The sequence below is a fragment of the Zootoca vivipara genome, chromosome 9 (genome assembly GCF_965207765.1).
Source record: "Zootoca vivipara chromosome 9, rZooViv2.hap1.1, whole genome shotgun sequence".
NCBI classification, from domain to species: domain Eukaryota; kingdom Metazoa; phylum Chordata; class Lepidosauria; order Squamata; family Lacertidae; genus Zootoca; species Zootoca vivipara.
The window spans coordinates 19,917,914-19,943,456 of NC_142592.1; the positions used below are offsets into that span (position 1 = coordinate 19,917,914).

At 39.7% G+C, this 25,543-nt stretch overlaps 1 protein-coding gene across 9 annotated transcripts in view; it reads right to left on the reverse strand.

Moving 5' to 3' along the window:
- The window catches only part of FOXP2 (forkhead box P2), a 346,296-nt gene that overhangs the window by 280,158 nt on the left and 40,595 nt on the right, over positions 1–25,543 (reverse strand). For 5 of the 9 annotated variants that reach the window (XM_060279589.2, XM_035128702.3, XM_088651865.1 and 2 more), the window contains exon 2: positions 23,153–23,283. The exons of 2 other annotated variants lie outside the window; for them this stretch is intronic. The gene's annotated coding sequence lies outside the window, so the exon portion shown is untranslated. Of the gene's footprint in view, positions 1–21,131; positions 21,271–23,152; positions 23,284–23,843 lie in introns of all 9 variants that reach the window. 2 more of the 9 variants (XM_035128701.3, XM_060279587.2) reach the window with 2 other exon arrangements.

The following is a 25,543-nucleotide window of genomic DNA, read 5'->3' on the forward strand; positions in this document are numbered from 1 at the left end:
ATACGTCATGGATTGGCACAGGGTGGGGGCAGTCACAGGGATTACCCACAGCAACGCGTAGCAGGGTAAGCTGGTATTATATTATATTTATATATTGTATCTATATTATTTATATTAGAACCTCGGCATACGTTACCCTCGGGTAACGTAAACTTCAAGTTGCGAAAGCGTCAAACCTGGAAGTATTTTTCCTCAGGATCTGACCGGAGCTCCGGAACGGATCCCGTCCACAACCAGAGGTACCACTCTATTTATAATAAAATATTTAAAATAAAATAAAAATAATCTAGAAATGGCTATTACTTTTTAGTATTCTCTGTATAAATACAAATGTTTCAAGCTTTACAAACATGATCAAACTATGATAAGTGACTGGAGCCATTCAAACTATAAAATGCCACCTTTTTTGCTTACATGCTGAATACATTTTGCTCTAGTAAACTGAGTGGACCCTGTCTGTCTGTCTCCTCAGCAGCTTCATAACAACAAAATATCCTTCTCTCTAGATAAAGCACCCATGACTTAAAGTACTGCCAGCCATACTACCGTAGTAAATAATAGTACACCTAAGTAGGTGAGATAACACCAACTGGGTTAAAACACCTACATGGCTGTTCTTTAAACTTCATTGTGAGCTGTCAATGCAAACAAAATTTGAACTGCCAAATAAGTCGTAGTATGAATTTGCAGTTACATCGAAGCTCGCTATTTAGAAGAAAAATATAACTACTCCCCCCCTTAACTCTTATGTTTAATTATTAAAATTTGCTTATTTATGTCGCTATTTTTAATTGTATCATGCAAATTAAAACTGGGTCATCATCATCATCATCATCATTCTTTATTTGACCGTCAGTCAGCAAAGATACATTTCTCAGTACAAGATTAAAACATCTAAGACATCTAAAAAAACCCACTAAAATAAAACATGGACAGCACTAATAAAGCTATACAGACATGGGCGTACCCAAGATCAAAACTAGGGGGGGCACGCCAGCCACGCCCCCCACCCACCCAGCGATGACGTGGCCAGGATCCCCCAGGAGGCGTGGTCAATGTCCACGCCCCCAAAGGGGAGGGGGCTGTTTCCAGTCATTGCCGAGGCAGCACACGGAGCCACCCGCGCTTGTGCTTCTGCCTCGCCCGCTCCTTTACTGGCAGCGGTGACTAAAACGAGGCAGCAGCAGCGAAGCTGCCTCCGTCGAGAGAAACCTGGACCTGGGCTAACTTAAGCCCACACTCCTTCAAGTTACCGGTATGTTAATCCCACTAAGTCAATAAAGTCAATAAAGTTTAGCTAATTTCGAGGGGGTATAAGTTCAAAAGCCCATTTTATACTAGATTGTCCTAAATTACCGTCCTCCAACAGGGGCGTTTTCCATTCATAGCTCTATAAAAAAAGTTATAAGACGGTGTCTTAAAAAAGGAGAAACACGGTATACTGTCCACCCACATATAGAGGGCCACAAGTTCCCCACCCATGGCTGACAGCACACACAGCATGTCTGTTAAAGTGTGTTCCGTAACTTACAATCACCATACCTTTTGGAGCACTAAAACGCTCTGAGGTTTTTTTCTATGATCCATTGGTATATAAATTTTATGAAATAAAGAAAATGAAGGAGTGATGGTATCTCCAGTATGTGGTAACTGGAAAACCTTTTCTACATTGATGCAGTTCATTGGGTTGACCCTAACTGAAAGGAAGATTTCAGGTCTAAAAAAGTTTGAGTGCTAACTCAGCAGATGTCCATATAAGGAATACTTGACCATTCCTAATGATATGGGAAGCGGCCTGGCATAAGAGGACGTTCATTTCCTTAAAAGTACACTTTATTGAAGGTGCAGCAATAATTATGTAAGCACAGCAAACAAACCCTAATTCAGTATTGCACAACCTACAATTTTGCAATATTTATTTATGTATTTGGTTAAATTTTAAAAATCTCTCTGTCTCAAACTGAAAACATCTTCTTCTATGGCGATCACTCGTAGCCAAGTAAGATTGTCTTCCATAAACACGGTTTTAACAATGAGTCCGTAAGTGACTGTGGAGGCAAATTCTGGATCCGCACGTCCTTCCACAGTGGGGGCATTGGTTTCCAGGCGGGAGTTGATTACAGTGTGGATTTGCCAAGCGTGCCTTCCTCTTAGCACGTTTCTCCCTTGCGTCCTGAGATCAAGTGTCTTCAAAGCCCATGACACCTTTGGTAAAGGCTGTTCTCCAACTGGAGCGCTCGCAGGCCAGTATTATTTATCACCAAAAATGTGAGAAGTGTATTAATACTGGTTTAAGTTTAAACTGGATTCACCAGTGATGGCTTCTCAATTTTTGTTTAGCATCAGTCTCAGGCTTAGGCTTCTTATAACTTATTTCTACCATAAGATCAACATCAAGTAGAAATCTTAAGATGAAAAGTTAATTTATAAACAATGCACAAAAAAGCAAATCAAAGCCCAAAGAAAAGGTTATTAAAGTTGTACAGATCAGTATTTTCCTTTGTCCACTAATCAACTCGTTTAAAAGGTGAATTACTATTTAAAGAGAGAAACCGAACAAGAAGCCAAATGGTGAAGGCATTCACCATTATCCATTGCATTTTTTCTCAAGAATTCAAATTATCCCTTCAGGCAACTGACAACTGCTAGAACTGTGGAATGTGCTCTTTGAACTGTACAAAAGCCTTCAGCATTTCGTGCATTGCTGCAAACAAAAACTGCCAAGTGTAATTATTTCTCAGACTTAATGTTACAGAAGTGTTGCATCTCTTCCCCCCCCTCAAGGTGTACAAACAATGGTAAATTAAAAGTAAAACAAAAATTATGATTGCAATAAAAATCTTTTACCATACAAGTTTAAACTTGAACTTTGCAAACAACTTTTTTTACTAACACCAAGAAAAAAACCAACTTTTAAGTGTCACTCTTAGTCATTGTCTTACAACTTTACTTAATAGGATAAATAAAATGAGAAGCTAACCATTTATTTAAAATAATAGTTATTCCAACCCAAGAGAAAAACACACCCAAACTGCAAATACTGTAAACATAGCAAAGCTTTCCTGAACAAGCCATTGTTCTAATGCATCACTTAATATAAAGAAACAACATGCAAAAAGTGCATAAGGAAATCTTCCTGTGGTTGGTGCAATTGGGGCTACACAACATATGGGCCATACAAAATGGCTGGTGCTCCCAGTCTTGAAAATATGCAGTAAATCTCTGTCAGGGCCCTTGCATGTTCTGCTTTGTTAGGATAGCCTTCCCTACCATTAGGCAGAGTGAGCCAGCGATCTCAGGTGCCAGATGCTTGGGGGCAGGCAGCAGCAATGAGGCAAAGAAGACTGAAGATGCATGCGCTGCATAAGCCTACTGCCCTCAGTTTGGTGGATGATGTTGGCCCATTACCACTATTAAAGTAAGTGGAAGGGAGGAGGAATCTTCTCTGCCTCAGGTAGCAAAATGTCTTAGCCTGGCCCCAGGTCCCATTACATTTGAAGATACTGAATGCATCTGCATAAAACCGCAATGTGCATTTTAAAATTGATTTTAATATTTTAAATTGTTGTTTTAACTGTTTTTACTGATGATTTCATTGTTTTATTCTTTCTGCAAACTGCTTTGAGCTTGTTTTTTTACAGCCAAGTGGTATATAAATTTTAACCAGTCAATAAAATAAATTGGCTGTGCATTTAAGGCTTCATGCCTTTTCACTAAAGCAGCTAGAGCGCGAGAGAAAGAGAGGGAGAGAATGAAAGTACTCCTGCCTAACACTACTCCCTTATTAATTTGCTTTTTAAATCCTGAAGCAGAACACTTTAGAGAAGACTCAAAAATAGACAACCAGGTAATTACTGTTGGGCCTTTCCATTGTTAGATCAGCACCTCTTGAACCTGAAGACCAAAAAGCTAAAAAGGGAACTGGGCTCTCCCTCTCTCTATCATACAAACTTTTACAGCCTTCCCAATTATCTAGAGTTAAATGCCACTCTGAAAAACTTCTTATGCACTTAAGTCGGTAGGGGATTTGAGATCCTTACCCTTCCTGAAGTTCAGTCTCGCTCAACCTGCCAATACAGACTTAAAAAAACAACAACCATGGGTTAGGATTGGGTTATGAGGCTACAATCCTAAACCTGCATTCTTATGCACATCTTGTTGGAAGGAAGTGTCTACATGTAAGTGGATCTTTGAATTTACAGAGGGTTGTTTTTTAAAAAATGCAAATCGCATCAGCTGAGGGAAATCTCTCTTCTGATGTTGGAATTTGAACTGGGGGGATTTTCATTGGTACCATATAATTGATTTTATTTGTGAATAAAGTGATTTAAGAATTAAACAAAACCTGGGATTACATTAGGAAACCTAAACAGAAGAGGTGGTGATCTCCTAAACTGTTGCAAAATGATGTGACATTTCTGAAACAAGGGGGAGTTGTGTTCTTTTCAAACAAACTACCGTATTGTGAACTATGCCCACAAAGTACCAACAAGCAGCAATTACAAAAGGCTATGAATACATTATCTCCGAGCTGTGTTCCTTTTTCTCAGGTACAACACTGTGACTTGACTGCTAAGAAAATAAGGTTTCTCTATGGCAAAAGTGCTGAGTTGACAAAATATGTGCAGACAGCACTACAAATAGGAATCAAGTGATATGACTTCTCATTAAAGACACAAATTATACAAAGCAGACAATGCATGGGAAGATGGCAGAACATATTTTACCAAAAGGTAAGATATACTGAGCAAAGGTGGCACTTGAGCAAATAATAGCTGCGAAACGTGGAATTACCTTCACAGAAGGAGTAGCCCAGTTATACTCCATAGTATCCCCCCCCCCAATGAAAGTAATTCTGAACTTAGTCCAATAGCCTAGTATTGACAGGAATTCATGGGTAGCACACCCAAGTTTAAGCTTGGGCTGAGTTTTCATGTTTCAAGGCCACCAGGGATAATACTACTCCAGAGGCAATAGTTCTGCAGAGAGAGAGAGATTGCCTTGCATCAGTGCACAGTAGGTCTCCAAGCAATTAAAGAAGTTTTCATTTTATGAGTCTTAAGCCAATCCATTCGTCTTCAGTTTCAAAAATTATAGGCACACCAGTATCCAGAAATACACTGGAAAGTGAGACTAATAAACGAATTGTGAATCCTTGTATATCTCTTCTCATCCACACCATACTTAGTTTGGATTTTTTTCTTTTAAATGCATCCTCTTATTACCTAGTTGTTACTATTTGTTGTTTGCATTTAAAATATTTGTTGAATGTATTTACTCTTTGCCAGTGTTTGAAATGTTCTAATTCATTCCACCCCATAAAAGACATTGAACCAACTAGCATGGTTGTTGTTGTTTAGTCGTTTAGTCGTGTCCGACTCTTCGTGACCCCATGGACCATACCACTAGCATGGTAAATTAAGAAAAGATCTCTAACCACCTGGATTAAAGACTCAGTTTAAAGCTTTCAAGTGGGAAACAGTCACACTCTCTTATTTCTAATTCATTAACAGTTCTCAAGATGCATTAATCTAGATTCCTGTGTTAAATGGATAGAATATGTATCTGGACAAGCAATTACAAACACGGGAATGTGCAAAGAAGAATTAGTAAAAAAAAAAAACTCCCCAAGCTTCTTATAATCTTAGCTGAACTGATTAAACAAAAGATGACAAAAGAATTTGCTTTCGGGCAAAGACCTATAACGTTGAGTTCCAGCTCAGAGCAAAAATTCTAAATCCATTTAACTCATAAAAAGGCAGATGTTTTTATGATGGCAAGGGCTAATAATATTTTTATTTAATATTGAGTCCCAACACCAAGGGAGTAGTTACCAAATTATATGAGATCCAAATTTCTCTCTTGATACCTTGCAAGGGATGTCAAAGAAATCCAATGAAAATGGACTAGTAAGATTTTCTTCTACCCACCTGTTCAACCTTATGACAGTAAGGACTCTTGCTATGAAAGCTTTTTGATTTAGTTCTATACTATCTAGCTAGCTAGCTATCATCTAGCTATCTCACACTTTATATACAGTGGTACCTCTACTTACGAATGTTTCTACTTACGAATGGAGCTCCGTCCGCCATCTTGGATGTGGTTTAGATAGGATTTTTTCTACTTACGAATTTTTAGATAGGGTTGCTTTGACTTACGAATTTTTTCTCCCAATGCATTCCTATGGGATTCGACTTACAATTTTTTTTCGACTTACAAATGTGCGTTCGGAACGCATTAAATTCGTAAGTAGAGGTACCACTGTATAAATAGATACGTATATTGCTCTACAATGCATATTATTCATTCGTATCTAGATCCTGCTGTTCCAAAAGATGCAACAGAATGGAAAATACCAGATGAAAGTGTGAATGAATGGCAGAATGGTTTGAGTTATATTCATACAACCCTGAACCTGTCAGTGTCTTAGCTTTCAAAATAATTATAAAAATCAATAGCTATAATTCTTTAACAATGCACTCCTATGTTGGGAAAGATTGAGGGCACTAGAAGAAGGGGACGACAGAGGACGAGATGGTTGGACAGTGTTCTCGAAGCTACGAACATGAGTTTGACCAAACTGCGGGAGGCAGTGCAAGACAGGAGTGCCTGGTGTGCTATGGTCCATGGGGTCACGAAAAGTCGGACATGACTAAACGACTGAACAACAACAACAAATGCTTTTCTACTCAGAAGCCCCATTTAGTTCAATGGGTACTTACTATCAGATAAGTGTGTTATGATTTCAGTCCAAAAGTATTCAATAGTCTAAAACACACATATATACACACACATATTTTTCTAGTTTTACTAGTTTTGAGGTGTTGACATTTACAAACAAAAAACGTTCTTCATAATATTGAGGAGATGAGCAAAAGGCCCAACTGCATGATACTCTTCAGGAGAAGTCAATCACAGTCATTAATTCGCTGAAACTGAATGAGGTCTTGGAGAGCAGGAAATGAGGTGATGGCTTATTTTACATTCCAAGAATTATTCAACCACTTGTGACTGAGAACAATAACTCAACGAGGGGATCCTTGGGATAAGCAGGAGTTGCTCAAGACTCTCTAGTACAGTTTCTAGTAGAGAAGGATTGGATGGAACAACGGCAAAGCTGAGGCAAGGTTTGTTCAGGGCAGTATAAATCAAGTTCACCAAGCACTGAAATTTTAACTAGCAATATGAGGAGACATTTGAGTGATGCTCCCACTTACTAGGTTCATGTGAGAACCAGCAGTTCCTTGGTCTTCACCCGGCAGTATCTATGTGTTAGTTAGAGACGGCATCCAGAAATAAACTAATGCTAATTGCCTGTACAAGCATTACGGTACTGAAAATATTAACAGCATGATATTAACAGCATGAACAGAAATTCATGCACCCATGGACCCATTTTAATGGTTGCTCAGGCTTTTTCATGGCTGCTTGTGATGATGGCAGGTGGCATGAAGAAGTTTAACTTGCTCTCCCTGTCAAGGTCCTGACAAATATCACCTCCCAGAAGCTGCTGTTTGCAATTCAAGGGAAGCTCCCACTGATGCCAATGAAAGTTGCATTTCAAGGGGAAACAGCAGCTTCCAAAAGACATTTTATCTGGCAGGGAGAAAATGTTACATCTCCTAACCCCGAACTTCATGGTCATGAGGCTGCTCAGGCTTCCCCACAAATGCTATTTACATAACAAAAAAAAGAAAGGAGAAAATGTTATCTGCATTTGTGCAATTACCATAATGTCAAGTTTGGTCTTTTGAGATCTTTAAATTAAAGAAAACCTATTTTATCTTTAAAATCAATATAACTATCATGCAGACATCAAGTGAAGGGTGGAGTACATATTTCTAGAAGAAATTTATTTGAGAATTTATGGGACAACAAAAGCCATGACCTCTCAAATTACTCTCCAACACAAAATTAATGTATAACTAGTTTAATTTGTGATACATTGTTAGTGGAATGCATGCTGAAGGAACAAGGTTGGGGTTAACAGTTTATATTAGAGTGTGAGTTACAGGAAGTTGGTGTGAAAATTTTTCCACATACATTGAGAATGCAAAGAACTTTTTAGTCTAAGTGTGGTTTCTGTGTGACTGTTTAATATGATGTGAGAAACAAACTTACATTAGTGACACCACTGTAATTATAACAGAAGGAAGAGTGTTGACACTTGGAAAAAATTAAGCTTATGAATGATTTTTTTCATAGGTTTTAAGGTCAAAAGAATCTGCAAAGATTCTATCCCTATTTACTATATAATAAAAAGAAATGAAATTGCCATAGGTTTCACTGTACTATGCCCATTATTTTGAGTTTTGTTGAAATACATTCTCTGTAAAGGTCTGTTTGAACACTGTAATGCGACAGCTGTATGACAAACCACATTTCCTGTAATCTTTTCCACTCCTAAAGCATATATTTCTTTAGATTTATTTCTAATCTGAAAACAATCATAGTTGTGTTTTAACCACTATGTTATAGTAGTATATATTTTCCAAAGTGACTTTCAATTACAAATGCACATAGAATATACAATTTTAAACAAGAATAGATAAAAGATCATTAACTTCATCATGTAATAATGTAAGTAGGATGAATCCTGACCCACTCTACTAAACTATGAACACTGATACAGGCTAAGATATAATCATGCATTACGACCCCAGTTAGGAGCCAAATACCAGGAATGTCATTACCTTGTTCCCAAAGTTTGATAATGATACAAATCTCTCTGAAGAGAACATTCCACACTTGGGGAGCTGCCACCGAAGACGTCTGTCCTCATGATGCCAACCGCCATACCTCCCTCGAAGGGCAAACAAAGGGCCTCAGATGACAAAAGAAAGATCCAGGTACTTTCATGCAGGTAGAGGTGGTCCCTAAGGTACTGGGGTCCTGAGCCATATAAGGCTTTATAGGTCAAAAGCAGCACTTTGAATTCAACCCACAAACCAACTGAAAGCCAATGCAGTTCAGTCAGATCAGTGTTATATGATCAGATCTGTGGCACGATAAACCGGCAAAGAGCCCCCGGACGTTTCACGGTCTATTGACCCAGAGCCTCCCACGCCTTTATACTCATTTGCTGCAACCAACCAGTAACTGTACTGGTACACATATATTGGATCCCAGTCAGGTGAAAGGTAAACCAAACAAGTTTATTTAAGATGTTCTCACAAGCAAATAAATTCTTCAGTTTCTCAGGTACATTTGCTTAAACTTATCCTTTCCTACTAGTTCCCCCAACGTCCTCCTGACTCTGAAATTCCCTTCTTAATTCTCTCTCAGACTCAGCACAATAGCTAACCTCTCTAGCTCTATTCTAACCCTCTCTCCCTCAACTCTCTGACTCTCTCACTTATATCCTCCCTGCTTCTGCCTGTTGTTTAGTCGTTTAGTCGTGTCCGACTCTTCGTGACCCCATGGACCAGAGCACGCCAGGCACTCCTGTCTTGCACTGCCTCCCGCAGTTTGGTCACTCATGTTGGTAGCTTCGAGAACACTGTCCAACCATCTCGTCCTCTGTTGTCCCCTTCTCCTTGTGCCCTCCATCTTTCCCAACATCAGGGTCTTTTCCAGGGAGTCTTTTCTTCTCATGAGGTGGCCAAAGTATTGGAGCCTTAGCTTCACGATCTGTCCTTCCAGTGAGCACTCAGGGCTGATTTCCTTCAGAATGGATAGGTTTGATCTTCTTGCAGTCCATGGGACTCTCAAGAGTCTCCTCCAGCAGCACCATAATTCAAAAGCATCAATTCTTTGGCGATCAGCCTTCTTCATGGTCCAGCTCTCACTTCCATACATCACTATTGGGAAAACCATAGCTTTAACTATACGGACCTTTGTTGGCAAGGTAATGTCTCTGCTTTTTAAGATGCTGTCTAGGTTTGTCATTGCTTTTCTCCCAAGAAGCAGGCGTCTTTTAATTTCATGACTGCTGTCACCATCTGCAGTGATCATGGAGCCCAAGAAAGTAAAATCTCTCACTGCCTCCATTTCTTCCCCTTCTATTTGCCAGGAGGTGATGGGACCAGTGGCCATAATCTTAGTTTTTTTTTATGTTGAGCTTCAGACCATATTTTTCACTCTCCACTTTCACCCTCATTAAAAGGATCTTTAATTCCTCCTCACTTTCTGCCATCAAGGTTGTGTCATCAGCATATCTGAGGTTGTTATTTCTTCCGGCAATCTTAATTCCGGCTTGGGATTCATCCAGTCCAGCCTTTTGCATGATGAATTATGCATATAAGTTAAATAAGCAGGGAGACAATATACAGCCTTGTCGTACTCCTTTCCCAATTTTGAACCAATCAGTTATTCCGTATCCAGTTCTAACTGTAGCTTCTTGTCCCACATAGAGATTTCTCAGGAGACAGATGAGGTGATCAGGCACTCCCATTCCTTTAAGAGCTTGCTATAGTTTGCTGTGGTCGACACAGTCAAATGCTTTTGCATAGTCAATGAAGCAGAAGTAGATGTTTTTCTGGAACTCTCTAGCTTTCTCCATAATCCAGCACGTTTGCAATTTGGTCTAGTTCCTCTGCCCCTTCGAAATCCAGCTTACATTTCTGGGAGTTCTCAGTCCACATACTGCTTAAGCCTGCCTTGTAGAATTTTAAGCATAACCTTGCTAGCGTGTGAAATGAGCGCAATTGTGCGGTAGTTGGAGCATTCTTTGGAACTGCCCTTCTTTGGGATTGGGATGTAGACTGATCTTCTCCAATCCTCTGGCCACTGCTGAGTTTTCCAAACTTGCTGGCATATTGAGTGTAGCACCTTAACAGCATCATCTTTCAAAATTTTAAATAGTTCAGCTGGAATATCATCACTTCCACTGGCCTTGTTATTAGCAGTGCTTTCTAAGGCCCATTTGACTTCACTCTCCAGGATGTCTGGCTCAAGGTCAGCAACCACACTACCTGGGGTGTACGAGACCTCCATATCTTTCTGGTATAATTCCTCTGTGTATTCTTGTCACCTCTTCTTGATGTCTTTGTTTGGAATTTGTTTGGAAGCAACAATTATACAGTGAAAGGCAAGTTAAACAACCAGTGTGACCAATTATCTATCGTTCCTCCATAACCTTCCATGTGTTTGAGGCAGCCATCTCTCCTTATCTTCCTACACACATGCAAAATAACAAAATCCATCCATGGTGGTCACTTGTATCTTGCAGTTTTAGTACACATTTAATAAGTGGATAAACCTACTCACATTTATCACCTGTAAGTTGGTCATCTGTGTTCACCCTCAGTTAATGTTACAACAAATTCCCCTCATTGCCAGAAGGCTGATTCTTAGTGATTCATGCATGAACAAGACTCTCAACAGGAGATAAGTTATTCCTTTCTACATGACTTGGTACCCAGTGTTTGAATCTTGTTTTATAATTTCTGCACACTTATTTACACTTCAAAGTTCTTAGCTTCCTTTTCTGGCTTTGTAAACATCACAATATAACCCATCCATCTCCTGTCTTCATACACATACCGTCTATGTAAGACTCAAACCATCCTAAGGAGATAGGTACAAGGGACAAGGTAATGGCAATAGTACCCCATGCTAAGCAAGTATAGTAATAAAGTTCATCCTTCTCTGATGCCTGTCAGTTATTTTCTACATAACTTACTAAAATCGTTGTGTAAAAATTCATGACTTAAAATTCTTTAGGATATATATTATTTGTTTATTTATTTTATTAAATTTCTATGCCGCCCTTCATCCAAGGATCACTGGGCAATTTACAATACAAAAACACATACTATGTACAAAAAGTACAAAAAAATACATACTATGTATGAAAAAAATAACCATCGCCACACAATATTTTATTTTACTTAAGTTATCTTCAATCTTATTCTCTTGATGCCACACTCCCTTTTCACTTACAGCCACAAAATGGACACTGAGAATGGCTTTAACCTGCCATTCCAGCTTTCAAGAGCCTGAGGAGTGCTACAGCATCAAACCTTACTCCTGCATCAGCATTGTCCTGAATCTTCTTTTGACCTCCGTAAAACACTTTGTGATGCAGCACTGCTGTACTGCTTGTGCCGATTATACAAAATTACTGGCAGGCATATTGCACTACAGGAAAATTAAGATACTCTATCTTAGATTAATACCTAAATGCCCCAAAAGAAAGACCTGTGTGTAAAATACCATCTAAACTGATTTTTAGAACCAGGACTCATCTGTACTATATATTTAAAGCTGTATCATGCCACTTTAAATTCTCCTGGCTTCCCCCCTTAAATATATATATATCCTGGGAACTGTGGTTTGTTATGGGTGCTGAAAATTGTCCCCTCACAGAGCTACAACTTCCAGACTGGTATAACCATCAATACCTCTTCCTAGGGAACACTGCAAATTGTAGCTCTGTGAGGGGACACAACTCAAACTGCAGTTCCCAGGTTATATAGTGCAGATGTAGTCATAGATGGGCTTAACACAATAGTGTGTGTTACTGTTAACCATGACTTTTGTCATACACAGGACTTATTTTCTCTGAAGCTAGTCTCCCACCACCACATTCTTCTTTTCTTTAAAGTCCTCACAAACCATAGCAAATGAGATATATTGCCCTCTCAAAGAATGATGTGTTACCTCACGAAATTATGAACATGTTTTTCAGAACCCAATTACAGCTGCCAATTTGAGATTGGGATTTGAGATTCAGCTTCCTGGTGCTGAATACTTTTATTTTCCTAACTGTAGCCAGAAACACCTTTCTAAACATATCCTGCTTAGCTTTATTTTTCTAAATGTATCTTCAGAAGGTTTATAAAACTGCCTAAAAATACTGGGTGCTGTATATTTAATGTAAAAACGGGACAGAATTGTCACTTTGCACGAGAAGACAGGCGCTACTAGAAATTAAAAATTACTTATTTCGAATGGTGCAACCACAAGCAGTGAAGTTACCGTATGAAGGATCTAAAAGTGAGGGAGCCACTTGTCAGTGTCACTGGCTTTCATTCCCTTCTTCCCACATACATCCTCAAGCAATCCATCTGCATTACTGCCAAAGACAGCAAAGCATCACACGAGGATCACAGATGGGCAGTTGTATTGCAAGTGCAACACTGCGAAGTAAATACTGGAAAAGGTTTGGCTCCAGCAGTTTTAGGTTTGCAAATATCTGTGCCAACCAAATGTTTTAGCAGCACAATTTCTGCATTTAGTAGATCTTTTTGAGGGAAAACAAAAAATATCCTGAGGCAATATAAGCACTTAATCCTCTACAAACACTGAATAGGGAACAACCTTTTAAATCATCTTAAATATTTACAATGCCATCAGCTTGCAAACTTCCTGGAAATACTTCATGTGTCTTAAAACTTATGCTACTGACAAAACACTAAAAGTTGCGTAAGTAACTAAGTCACCAGAGATTCTCTACAGTTCTGTATACAGTATACCTTTCTAGTTTCTCACCCAGCTGGCACCAGCAGCCTTTCTTGAACTAACAAAGGTCATTTCCTTCTAACCTACTTTTCTTACATTTTGCATATGAAACAGAGCCAAGAGTTCTGCTGACATTTTGCCCAACAATCAGAAGGAAGGGAAACAATCAATATGGAGATGATTGTAGGCATTAACTTTCATCAGTTAAATTAAAACTCTACAGTAAAGGCAACCAGCATAGTATCCCTGGACAGGAAGCTAAAGTGTGCCATGTAAACTAGCTGTCTTTAGTGAATGCATTGTGCCTCAGATCGCAAAAAGAGTTAGGATGGGTTATATTCATCCTACAGAAATATAAAGAGAAACTAGGAATATCAGCATTCAAAACCCAATAGAGCTCTAAATTAGTCAAGCTAGGGAAAACCTTCCAAACAACTATATTCCTGTGCAGGCCATATCTTGAGTACCTACCTTTTTGTTTTGTTTTCTCTTGTCTCATAATTGTAAACTGCTTAGGTTTTATCTACAGCATATGCATTTTGTTAAGTAAATAAAATAGAATCACAGAGTCATAGAATTATAGAGTTGGCAGGGACCACAAGCATCATCTAGTCCAGGGATCCCCAAACTTCGGCCCTCCAGATGTTTTGGACTACAATTCCCATCTTCCCCGGCCACTTGTCCTGTTAGCTAGGGATCATGGGAGTTGTAGGCCAAAACATCTGGAGGGCCACAGTTTGGGGGTGCCTGATCTAGTCCAATCCCCTGCAATGCATGATTCTTTTGCATAATGTGGGGCTCGAACTCACAACCCTGAGATGAAGTGTCTCATGCTCTACCAACTGCACTGGCCAGGACTCTCCCTTCCCTTTATCATAGTGTTGCACGTCACCAATCTCCAAGCAGTGCAAGAGTCCAGGGGTTCCAGGCGTTTACCCTGGGTCTCTGCTTCCTTTTCAGAATGAGGTACAGCAGAGACTGTGGTGTCTTTATGATATATGGTTTATGTACACATATATACAAGGGGTTCACAGCATTAAGACTCCTTGTTTGTCCCATAGCCGCAGCCTTGAATGCAAGGAGAAATCAAACATTGAGCTCTGCCTCTCTGGTTTTCCAGCCTGCAGCTTTACTTCTAGGTTGCATTACAGCAAACTCTCAACACAAAAACTCAGCCTTGTCTTTCAGAGAGCCAGAGGAGGGGCTCCACCCATTTGTCATCTGGCACAAAGCCCCCTTTCTTTTGCTTTCTTAATGGCCCATCTTCTTTCCATGTTTCTCTTAATGGCCCATCACCCAGGTGATCACCTGAGCATTGGAAGCTAGCCTAGCTTAATTATCTTCTAAAACTCGCTGGGTCCAGGAAATACAAGTGTGTGGCACCCACAAACTTATGAGAATACAGTTATTACTAAATGATTTCTGCAATACATATGGAAGAACAACAATGAGGTGTTTTCCCTCTGGATATTTTAATTTTAACCTAGCTTCTTAAAATAGTACAATTACCCACATAAGAATACTACCATGAAATATCAGTACAGCTAAAAGCTAAAAAAAAATGCAAACCTATACAGTGGTACCTCCTGTTGCAGACGGGATCCAGTCTGGTAGGATCCTGAGGTTTGCACATGGCGAAACACTTTGGGTTTGCCGCTTTCGCAACCCAAAGTTTACATCACCCGAGGGTAACGTAAGCCAAGGTGCTACTGTACATCCTTATCTGACATTAGTAGACATGCATATACAGTACATGTTTTAAACATGTGTCGACTTTCATTCATGAACAGACATCCTGAACAAATGAGAGTTTCTATTTCTGTTCTCTCTGGAAACTTCCATCTTATGCAATCTCAACTTATTGCTAATGTTTGTATCTAGATTCTCGTTTGTTGATTTTTACAGCATTCTTAGCCCTCATCTATAATCCAGTCCCTCCTTTATCTTAATCTCAGTCTTCAACACATTACACCTTAGACCTTATATTAGGTATTTGGAAATTGAGCTTCTCTTCCTACTATCAACAACTGCAAAAATGAATAAACTGCTGAAATTATCAGAGGATACCTACTCAAGAGTAGACCCACTGTTATCAGTGGGATTAAGTAAACTATTCACTGATTTCAACATCACAGTAACTTTGTAATTATTTGGAGTAACTGGGAATAAAAAGAAGTCTATGGTAACTAGTGCTCATGTTTGGAATTAGGGGTTTCAAACAACAATAGTACTATAGGGTTAAAACAAAAACCATTTGTACAGCTTTCTCATTAAACCCATCTATTTTTCTGTTCAGGAATATTTAAGATCTGCATTGCTTTGTGAGATCTCTGTTAATTAGTTTAACATTATTGGTGTTAATAAAATACACAAACACCCCCCCCCATAGAGCAGATGGCTTCTGCAATTACACATCTTATCTACAGTATTTGTGATGCTGCCGTCTTTTATATCCTTTTGGTTGAAGATGGGCTTATGTAAATGGTAGAGTAGCAATCAACATCTAAGTTTCCATTTCCTCATATAAATCCTGTCTACTTCCTGGCAATACAAACATATACTTACGGTACTTATATTTACTTAAAATAATGTAAAAATGTATCCAATAATATAGCAAAGTTTCAAACACAAATAAACTTTTGAAATGCTAATACAATATTGTTAGGAAAGTTGTGCACCACGCCCAATTTCTGCTGAGGGGGGTCCAGGAGCTTACCCAGGGTCGCATTTCCGTTGGGTGTCAAGATGCAGTACAGCAGGCATCCCCAAACTTCGGCCCTCCAGATGTTTTGGACTACAATTCCCATCTTCCCCAACCACTGGTCCTGTTAGCTAGGGATCATGGGAGTTGTAGGCCAAAACATCTGGAAGGCCGCAGTTTGGGGATGCCTGCAGTACAGCATCAGATTCCAAGACATCTCCATGTCTCTGTCCCAGCCAGCTTTCAGTCAACCAACCAAGATGGTTCTGACCTTCAAAAGAACACATGGACTTCTACCTATTTCCTCCATCTTGTTCCCAGAACGCTTGCTGCAAGCCTCTGTGTTCCCCACTGTGGGCACAGCTTGCCCCTCCTGTTTCCAATCCTAAACCTTTCTCTGCCCACAGTAAGCATGACAACTCTTGTTTTCAACAGACCCAAGGAAACCTCTGTGATGTGTAGATGCCTGGCCATTGTTTCATCATGGCTTGCATTCAACCATCCTGGCCAGGCTTGTTTGCATAGGATAAACCCAGGGATTTCCATGTTTGGCACAGTTCAGGAGAACTGTCCTTCAATGTCCTAAATATTATATGAATTCTACCATTTTACTAATTTCTAATGTTTACTAACTCTAGATCTGTAACAATATTGAAATAATACATGCATATACAAATTTACAAGTCAATCCTTAGCCCCAGATCTGCTGGCTGAATAAGGTTAGGATTAGGTCCATGGAAATCTACACCGGCATATTTCTACCAGTGGTGGTATGGTGTGGTGTTTCCAAACAGCAGTAGCTAGCATTAAGCCCCAAAATGAGGCATTCCAGTGGTGGGGAACACATAGAACAGAAGTGGCCTCTGATTCACTGGGTCTAAAGTTCTTGCATCCCGCTGAGCTGGCCTATCCTGAGCCCTATCACCTACACTAACCTGGTCAAATCCCATAGGAATGCATTGGGAGAAAAAAATTGTAAGTAGAAGCAACCCTATCTAAAAATTCGTAAGTAGAAAGTAGAAAAAATCCTATCCTATCTAAACCACACCCAAGATGGCGGACGGAGCTCCATTCGTAAGTAGAGTTATTCGTAAGTAGAGGTACCACTGTACAAAATTGCCTATTGAACTAGTTGGGAATAATCAGAACCAGCCAGTGCATTGCGTGCAGTGAAGCAGCTGCCTCAGGCTTCCATCACCAAAATGCCCCCCTCTCCCCATGTTTTGGTGGGAGGGGCTGCATTCTGGGGCACAGCAAGGCCTTGTGGAATGTTCCCCCTCTCACCAAGTTCAGCCAGAAGCGGGATGTTCCGGAGGTGGCGTGGCAGCAGGAGGTAGCACATTCCAGTTTTGCCTCAGGCGGTGAAATGGGATGGGCCTAAGAATAGTTATTATACCTGGAGCTTAGGGCTTCACCAACAGATAACCTTTATGAACTGTACTGGGCAAGGCTTCTAGAAGCTACAGTGGGGTACTATTATTAACTGATAGTGGCTGCAAGAAGCATTTCATCATCCACTTGGGCAAATGCAGTGCTGCACAATTATCACCTGCTGCATTTTGTTTTGTGAAGGACACTCTCAGCCAGTTAGCATGATATCAGAGATAGCATTTTGAAGCTTCATTATGAGCTTACAATAAATACCAACTTTGGCCTTATGTACTGTACTATTAAACTGTATTATTACATCATAATACTGTACTTTTAATTGCTGCCTGGCTAGTCTCTTTATGACGATATAAAATAAATTGCAAATGAGATCCACACATCCTGAAATCCTGAAATGAAAATTATTTACGACGATAGGCCACCATTCTGGATATTAGAAATGCCTCCCCATCTAAATTTCAGGCTCATATGGTACCCTTTGTTCATACTCTTTTGCTTTTATCACAAAACTTCCTCTGATTATGGCTTGACTGCTACACTGAACTCTGTGACCAAAGTTTCCAAGATGTCTTTATACCTCGTGCTGGTGTTGCTTTAAGTGAGGAAAAAAGGCTGCTTCAGAATATTAAGGGGTGCTGCACCATGTTCCGTACAGTATAGTTACAGGTAGGTAGCCGTGTTGGTCTGCTGTAGTCAAAAAAAAAAAATCCTTCCAGTATCACCTTAGAGACCAACTAAGTTTGTCATTGGTATGAGCTTTCGTGTGTATCAGAAGAAGTGTGCATGCACACAAAAGCTCATACCAGTGACAAACTTAGTTGGTCTCTAAGGTGCTACTGGAAGGATTTTTTTAATTCGTTCAGTAGAATGTGTTAGGGCTGATCTACATACCACATGGAAGACACTTAGGGTACGTACACATTAAAAGCTGTAAAGCAGTTTTTCTCACTGCATTTTCCATTTGATTTTGCAAATCCTGTTTCTACTCCGCCTGCTCTCTAAGCATAGTTTCCCACTACCACTACTACCACTTCCAGATACCCCAAATCCTACTGGTGAAGCTTTTGGCCCTCCTACTCTGACGCCACGCCCCCTGCCCAGCGTAGATCACCATCCTGTGGCTGCAGCAATGATCCTATCTATACATCTTCCCAATGAAATGTGATTTATTTCCAAATAAGAGAGGAAAAGTCTAAGTGAACACATCACAGAGCTGATGTTTAAACTCTTTCTTAGCATTTGTAGCCCTTCCTTTGACAATTTTGAAGTCAGAGTGAAACTAGATTTGGGGAAACCACATGAAAAAGCAGTATTTCAGGGGGGAAGTGGATTGTGGGTAATGGTGAGTGCAGCTGACAGGATGCTTATCACCTTCTTAGGGTGGGAAGGTTGGAGGCAAAGAGCCCAATCCATTTGATGCATCAATATACACTAAAAACTTACCATGCAAAAAAGCTGTCCATGTGGTAGCTGTAATATGAAACCAGCTTTGAATTTCTAGAAGTCAATACAAATGTGGGCAAAATGGATGCAAATGAATCTGCACTAAGTAAATTGCACAGAGTGTGGAACAGGCAGCTGAGCTAACATATTGTTAAAAGAGATTTCATTCTTCTTCTGCAGCACTGCTAATGACTTATGCTGTTTTAACACGGGGCAGGAGGTTGTGATGCCTAATTCATCTGTGTTTACAAAGCACTGTACAATTTTAAGATAACATAAAATGAATTGGCAGTAATTTCTTTATTCTCAGTATCCTAAACTGTCAAAGTACCTAGGCAAGAGAAACCCATGCTGCTACTCTACCACCACTATCCACAGAACTGGAATCCAGCACTTTTTCATTCAGCAGGATAGTTAAGACAATAGAATAAATTTTACAAAACAGTATGATGTGCACATGAAATGCTTGTTTAGATTTTCTACAAACACATGTTCCACAGTGTATTTGACTTATAGACTTCATCGTCAGGAATATGCAATGAAACATATTTTTGAGTTCATCAACATGGGAGTTTGGGGGACGGAATACGAAGATCCTCCTAACCAATATTTTATCTGATTTCAAATCAACAAGAAAAAGTTACAGCTTCTACTAAATGCAATAATAAAAAATACTGCATGCTCCCCCCCCACACATACCAAAAAAGGCATCAGATCCTCAATATTAGTCTGTCAATCTTTATTCAATCTACTGTATATCACCATCACTCGCATCTGCTCGGAATTTGATGCTACAGTGGATGAAGCTCCATTGGAAATGTCCAGAGCATTATGAAGTTTAGTTTTTGTTGGATCAATTTAAGTTACTGAAGTCCCAAGGATGTGGAGAGGACACTTGAAGGGGTCTGGACAACCGCACTTTCTCCCTGACCCTTGTCATTCATGGCCTGTAAGTGTTAGCCAGGAAGGATTGACTGGGTGGACTGAAGGGGAAGTTAGTGCCTCTTTACAGAAAGGTGTAATGTCTATTGTCTTGAACAGGGGTTCCCAACAAAATTTTCTCGAGGACCCCTCATCGAGCCGCTATTGTGACAAGGACCCCCATTAATTCCTAATCCTAAAATTAAAAATTGAGAGCCATTTTTAACTACGCGAACTGTAGCTTCCACGAAAAACAATGCTTTGTTTACAAACACTACTGTTTTGGCAAAGAGGCAACGCGCGCCAGGGAGGAGGGAGGGGAATGGAGCACACAAATGAAGCCGACGCGCGCAAAGCATCTTGGGGAGGTGAGCGTTAGTAGAATGCACGCGCTGCCTCTTTGCAAAACAGTAGTGTTTGTAAAGCGCTACCTAACGGCATACAGCAGAACCACTGCCTCTATCTAATTCTAGTTTTGCGCTAGACTCTGCTCCTGCAGGAAGCGGCCAGAACAAAAAATCTGTTATTATACGAAATATACTTAATATATTTTTTATTCTAATAGCATCTTGCGGACCCCTCTGGCATAGCTCGCGGACCCCTGGGGGTCCGTGGACTACCTGTTGGGAACCACTGGTCTTGAAAGAGGTGGCAAAATATCCCCTCCATGGTCCCAAGGGTGCATTGATAGCTATTGGCAGTGTGCTAACATTCCTTTTGGAGGGACAAGGTGACTGAGATTGTGGTGGTTGACCAGACACAAAGTATGTCTGGAGGAAGCTGATTATCTAGACCCATTTCAATCTTGCTTCAGGAAGCCTGGATTTAGCACCAAAGCAGCCTTACGTCACTCAAACTAACAACTTGTGTGTGGGGAAATACTGTATCCATTTACTAACACATTTACTGCTGTATCATGAAAATGTATCACAGAGGTGTACAACAACATAAAACCAAACAATAAAAACCAAACAATAATATCATAAAAGCAAGAGGAAATTAAAAATCAAACATCAATAGAGCATTGTGGTGGGTGTGCTCCTAATTGCCTGCATAGGCCTAGTGCAGGCATGTCAAACCTGCGGCCCTCCAGATGTTTTGGCCTACAACTCCCATGATCCCTAGCTAGCAGGACCAGAGGTTGGGGAAGATGGGAATTGTAGTCCAAAACATCTGGAGGGCCGCAGGTTTGACATGCCTGGCCTAGTGGATTAGAAAAGTTTCCAGCAGGCGTTTAAAAGTTGGCCCAGATGGAGCAGCTGATACCACTGACCTCCTGGAGTGACTGGAGATTGGGAGCTGGAAACACTGTTACAGCAGTTCTGCATCTATCTCCAAGTCTGGGAGGCTTTTGCTCAGATTCTTGGCATTTGCGCTATGGCATTCTGCAGGATTTCATTTAGTCTCCCATGCTTTTTAACATCCATATGAACAGTGAAGTTCCAGTTCAGACCATAGAGGAGAGGAAAAAGCAAGGTATGAAATCACACAGATTAAGTCTACAGTTGATAGTAGTCTGAGACACAGAATATTAAAGTGTCTGTTCCTGCAATGGGTAAACCAGGGTAGGTGTGGTTTATGGTTGTTTGTTTAGACCATGAGTATGGCAAAGTTAAGAAAGGGGAAATGACTCCCTATTCCCTTTCCCATTCTCCACATTATACTGCTATAAAATGCTCATCAGGTAGTGTTTGGGGGGTACATGTGAAATTATTTCTATTTTCATTCCTGAATCTCACTGTAAGGCTTGACAGTACTAAGTTCTTGCTTAGGGCGCCTGAAATTTCAAAACAGAAGCACTTCTATTAGCAAGTAGAGATACATGGCAATACTGCACTGCAGGTCCTACCTGCTGGTACCAATTCATAATCAAACTTCTACTTGTCCGCAAGAATGAAAAAATAAAGATCTTTCATTTTTGAGATAAGCGTATTTTAGAAATGTGTAATTTGAAGGATGAATATATTGGACCTATGTTCAAATCCATACTCAGTCATAGACTTGGTACATTATTTTGCGGAACCTGCCATAACTCGGTCTCAGTACTTTCATATGTAAAATGGGCTTGATATTTCTGAACTGGGTGTGGAGAAAACAAACCAAATATTGCCAATCACCTCTGCATAGTTCCATCCTTATTTTAGACATTGTGATATAGCGGTATATCACAATGTTTAACTGGTGATATATCGCAATGTTGAAAATTAGGTATCGCCCAGCCCTAAATATTATCATAAATATATACACATCATTATGCACACATCTAGGTATACAACCTTCACTGTAAGAAATGGAATAATCTGAAAAGTCCTACGTGCTCTCAAAATTTAAAGATATAAAAGCATTAACAGAAGAATCAGAGTGAACTAACTCTTTAAGTTTTGATGTGGAATGATTTCACTATGAGATTCAAGAGGTGTATCTAAATAATTTTGTACAAATAGTACTTCTTTCACTACTGACTGGGTTGCAATGTTTGGTTTTAGTTCCGATTAGGAAATGAAAATGCAAGTCCTCTCTTTATGTAATCTAAAATGTTCCATTAGGAGCAAAACATTGTAACTAATTAGACACAGATTACTGAAAGTCAAGAGAAGCAGTGTTCTGGATGAGATGAAGGTTTCAGCACCAGTGATCACCAACAAAGTAAATTAAATCATTTCCCCTTTCCAGTGCCCACATCTTCACCTACAGGCCTGGGCTTATTGCCAAGCATAATATTAATATTCTCTTGTGGAAAAGGTGTGAAAATTTGCCAATATAAAGTACGGGCAAAATTATTTGCTTCCCTTCTCCAGCTTTCTAGCAGAAATTAGGGATATGAATGTTTCTCCCCCTGCACAGTTTTCAAATTTTCCTGTGAACTTGAGATGTGCAATTTTTTCAGGAGGAATGCTTGTTCTAAAATCATTCATCCTGTCCCAAGCAGCAAACTTCCACATAATTTTTTTCTGTTCAGCTAGAATTCCTCCTCTACATTCATATGAAGGAACGAACAGGCAGGAATTCAATCTAGTCCAATATCAGAAGACAAAAAAATGAATGGGGAATAGGGGGACAAACAGCGCATCAGGGACAGACTGTCCAGAATTTTGGGGTCACCAGTGCATTGTGGAGGAAAGTGCTTCTATACCTCCCTTCTGCCTATTCTGTCCCAATTGACAAAGAAGTTTGCTGATTGTCATTCACAAATGGGACAGAATTGATAAGTGAATTAACAGAGTAAGTTATACTATACCATGGACAATATTAAGTACTCAATACTAGCTAAGAAAGGTTCACTGAAACACTTACATTTCTTTCAGCTCCTCTTTTCTCCTATTTTTGCAAGAGGACTTCTTTCTTTCTGCTTGTAATGGCCTTTCCTCAATCACTTGGCTCTCAAAAAGTTAAGAAATGAGGTCCCTTCAGAGACAGTGAGTTATCTGCATGACAAAGAACAGAGAAATGTTTAGATCTGATAGCCTGTTTTATACTAAATTGTTCCTGTGGGTTTTTCAAACCATTCCCAGCTCCCTTTCATTTATTACAGAAAAGTTTCATTGCATATTTATGCAGTGTATTAAGCTGAGGAATAAAGGACTTACATATTTTTGCCAAACACCTGAAAACCAAGACAGACAGGTAAATTAACTCTGTCCTGAAGGATATTTATAAAGGAAAGTTTTAACATAACACAACCGTGCTTAGAAAATTACATTTCTTCCTGCAATATTTTAATCCCAAATTTATCTTGGGATAGCTTTGGCAGAACTCTGGGATCACTCTGGAAAGCTTGCATTACAACTTGTAGAAATGTCAGGGATAAGATATACAACAAGTGTAAGACTGAAAGTTCCAAAGTAGAATATTGCATAATGTATCAAAAATTCAGCAAATTTTGTCTGGGGTGTGTGTGGCTGATGCTGTTTAAACTGTGGCGCGGCTAAAGGGGGCTCCATTGGTGTTGACCTTTAAAGCCCTAAATGGCCTCGGCCCAGTATACCTGAAGGAGCGTCTCGTCCCCCATCGTTCTGTCCAGACACTGAGGTCCAGCGCAAAGGGCCTTCTAGCGGTTCCCTCACTGCAAGAAGCAAAGCTACAGGCACCCACTCTGTGGAGTAATATGTTAGTTTCCAAATTAAAAGATTAAGCATTTTTTTAAATGGTTGTACATGTACTTGGTAGCTTTCAGGGTATACAGAATGTGAGGCAGACAGTAAGATGGAATGCCCTCCCATCAGATGTAAAGGAAATAAACAACTATTCGACTTTTAAAAGACACCTGAAGGCAGTCCTGTATAAGGAAGTTTTTAATGTTTGATGTCTTACTGTGTTTTAATTTGTTGGAAGCTGCCCAGAGTAGCTGGGGTAACCCTGTCAGGTGGGCAGCATATCTATCATCATCAACAGCAGCTTTAATGGGAATTTCAAAAGTTATTTACTTTATTAAATTAGCATCGTAATCCACAAACCAATTTTACAAACTCCAAGTTTGTCCAGGCCCGCTTATAGCCATTATATATTTTATTTATTTTTAAATTATTCAATTTCACAATTGCATAGGGGGCTATGTCTGACTTCTAGAAAGTGTCTAGAATTTTACATAGGTATCCATTTCTAACAAGTATCTATACACATCTCAGATGTAAACTCCAATGAGTTCAATTAGACTTGTTCTTAAGTATGTATAGGACTGTAGCCTAAACAATGCATAATGTCCTCTATGAATTGCCTGATAGGAATATACAGTACAGTACTGCATATATTCCTATATTCCTGGCCTGGTTGACAAAGACAAGAGCAGACTGCACAAGCATGCGAGATCCCAGAGGGGAACTCGCAGCCATTTTGCTACTCCCTGGTCCTTTATTTTGCAGCACCAAGCCAAACTAAAACAGGAGGGATTACCGCTATATAGAGGGTTACCAATGCATAGATAATTGCCAAGAAAATCCAACACCATCACATTTGATTACAAAAGAGGAAACTTCCTCAAAACAAAGGCATTGGTTAAAAGGAAGTTGAAAGGGAAAGTCAAGAGGGTCAATCACTACAAAATGCCTGGGCTTATTCAAAACCACAATGAAAGCTCAGCAGGAACAGAAGTCTTGTCCAAGTGAGGAGAACAAAAAGGAACATAAAAGTATTGAGGTACAACAAGGTCTCAATATTGTTTCATTTACCTTTTCTGTCAGTCTCACCTGGCCATGCAGAGTAGGCATGTAAGTGGCCCACATGAAATGAAAGTCTGACCCATTCTCGTCCCGACTAGTGAAAGCCAGTTGCAAGATGGTGGGTCCTATATTATCTGAACTTGTTCTTTTTCATTCAGGCAGCATGCCAATAGCCACAAATCTGCAGGCAGCTATTACCCTGCTTCCAGCCTTCCTCTTTAGCTAGCTCAAAGTTACTAAAATCACACATCAATATCCTTAATCCCTGCTTTTCAAATGGTTTTCTCTTTCAAATATACTCCGTACATAAAACACATAAACCTAAGGATTTTAATTAATTCATTTTGTACCCACATTACATGTCATGTTTGTGTACATTTTGGTATCTTGTTTTAACAAAGAGCAAGTCTGTTATTTCCTAAAATGTTTTATTTATTGTATTCAAAGTTAAATTAAGGGAGAAACATTGGGAATAGAACAAGATTCGAAATGCACAAAGGCTCACTTATTATATTTAATGTTTAAGCAG